General features: G+C 37.2%; 1 long non-coding RNA gene across 4 annotated transcripts in view; it reads right to left on the reverse strand.

Moving 5' to 3' along the window:
- The window catches only part of LOC135091028 (uncharacterized), a 28,069-nt gene that overhangs the window by 6,006 nt on the left and 19,563 nt on the right, over nt 1-2,500 (reverse strand). For all 4 annotated transcript variants that reach the window (XR_010262247.1, XR_010262248.1, XR_010262246.1 and 1 more), the window contains exon 3: nt 1,476-1,572. This is a non-coding gene — a long non-coding RNA (uncharacterized LOC135091028). The remainder of the gene's footprint in view (nt 1-1,475; nt 1,573-2,500) is intronic.

Genomic DNA, 2,500 nt, shown 5'->3' on the forward strand with positions numbered 1-2,500 from the left:
AGAGAGAGAGAGAGAGAGAGAGAGAGAGAGAGAGAGAGAGAGAGAGAGAAAACACGAGTCATTTTTCATCTTGTGGAAAACAAAAATGGAAGATTGTGGGAAGTAAAAAGAAAATGATGGAAAAAAAGAAAACGGAGGAAAAAGTAGTCAGTCTGGTTATTTTCGTCTCTCTCTCTCTCTCTCTCTCTCTCTCTCTCTCTCTCTCTCTCTCTCTCTCTCTCTCTCTCTCTCTCTCTCTCTTGTTTAGTAGTTGTCTTTGCTTGTTGGTTTGTTACAGACTCCATTACGTCACACTAACTACTTGCATGCCATCACACACACACACACACAAACACACACAAATACACACGCACACACACCATTATGATGCAACGCAATGTCTGGTTTTAGGTGTGTGTGTGTGTGTGTGTGTGTGTGTGTGGGAAGAGAGGGAGGGAAATGGGGAGAAGTGGAGAGGGAGGGAGGTACTGGGAGACATAGAGGAGGAGGAGGAGGAGGAGGAGGAGGAGGAATCGGGTCATGTGAGGTCAAGGAAGAGGAGGAGGAGGAGGAGGAGGAGGAAGGATTTACGTAACCTTTTGTTCAGTTTTGAAAAGATGTTAATTTATACCTTTCAAATTTTATAACGTAACAGTAATACAATAAATATACGTATTTACATTATAATGAATGGCATTATACATTTTATACATTTATCGCTCTTTTCCTTCGTTTTCTGTCAAATATCACTAGTTTGTCTTCCTTTTCTACTATTTGATCTTTCTCTCTTCTTTCCTTCCATAAACGCTATTTTTTGTCTTCCTCCCTCTCTTCCTGCCTTCCATGGTCGTTCTTTTGTCTTCTTCCCTCCGTTCCTTTCATATTCGTTTGTTTTTGTCTTCCTCTCTTCCTTCTCTCCATAATCGTTCTTCCCTCTTCCTCCTTGCCTTCTTTCTATAAATTTTCTTTGGTCTTTCTTCTTCTCTTCTTTCTTTATCCTTCTTGAGTCTTCCTCCCCCACTTTCTTCCATGACCTTTCAGAATCTTCCTCTCACCTCTCTCCCTTCCTTTTCCCTGGCGTCCCTCATGGTCTGATCAATTACAGTTGTTCCTTCACTGTTTTGTACGATATTGTAAATTTTCTGTTCCTTCGCAAGCTAACCATTCGTACACACTCTCTCTCTCTCTCTCTCTCTCTCTCTCTCTCTCTCTCTCTCTCTCTCTCTCTCTCTCTCTCTCTCTCTCTCTCTCTCTCACTTTTCTCTTCTTTACTCTCTTTTTTATCGTTGTGTTGTGTTTTCCCTCTCCTGTCTCTCTTTACTGATCTAAAATAGTTTGTCTTCTCTCTCTCTCTCTCTCTCTCTCTCTCTCTCTCTCTCTCTCTCTCTCTCTCTCTCTCTCTCTCTCTCTCTCTCTCTCTTACATACTTAAATTTGCCGCTAGATGTCACCGCTTGCATTAAAAAATCTACTTTCCTTAATTTTAATCCACTGTACCTTTATTAAATGTCTCCTGAGGGCCAAGAGGTCTGCTGGTGTTTGTTCTTCCTTAGTGTTCCTTTATACTGCGCTCTTTGTAAGCGTGACTCGTCTTCTGAGGGGAAAAAAAGAAATAAGAAGAAAATAAGAGGAAAATAAAAGGAAAAAGAAATGAAAACAAGAAAAAGAAAAAAAGAAGAAAATAAGACGGAAAAAAGAAAAAAGGAAAAAAAGAAAAAAAAAAATAAGAGCTCATTAAGAAAGATAGGAGTAATAATTCGTGTGGTTTTGTGGCTTGAAATTTCTCTTGTCATTTTTTTTTTTTTTTTTTTTTTGTTTTGTTTTGCAACGTTCACGTTAGACCGCGCCCCTCAATGAAGAAAATAAATGAAAATAAGAAATACAAATACAAATTGCACAAATAAAATAAAACAACGATGCGTGTCTCTGATAAAATAACAAACAAAACAACATGAAAGACGATGAGAAACAAACAAAAACTAATAAACTAAAAAAAAAAAAGTAAAATGATAAAGAAGTAAAATAAATTAATATCAAAAGAAATAAAAAAAAACAAGCAAAAATAAACCTCAAAATAAATAAATAAATATAATAATAAATGAATAGGAATAAAAAAAAATCAATATGCAATAAAACAAAATTAAAAAGAATAAATATATAACAGAAAAAATTAAAAATCCAGTTTGGAAAGCGCCGTAAGCCACACTGATAACATTTGTAATGGCCGCAGCGTCTCTCCCAATAGAGCAAGTCACTTAGGTATGATTTGGTGTCACCCTCATCCTGCCTGCCCTGGCCTGCTGTACCCATTACTCAGCAGTCTGTACATTCTGTAATTAGCACGCAGGTGATATCAGCAAGGACAGGTGAAGTCAGTGTGTTTTGTTCTAAATTGATCTAAATCAGACCTCAATTCGACGTGGCTTAATTTAATGTGATCTGATCTAACCTAACCTAACCTAACCTAACCTAACCTAACCTAACCTAACCTAACCTAACCTAACCTAACCTAACCTAACCTA

Source organism: Scylla paramamosain, chromosome 36 (assembly GCF_035594125.1).
Source record: "Scylla paramamosain isolate STU-SP2022 chromosome 36, ASM3559412v1, whole genome shotgun sequence".
Lineage (NCBI taxonomy): Eukaryota > Metazoa > Arthropoda > Malacostraca > Decapoda > Portunidae > Scylla > Scylla paramamosain.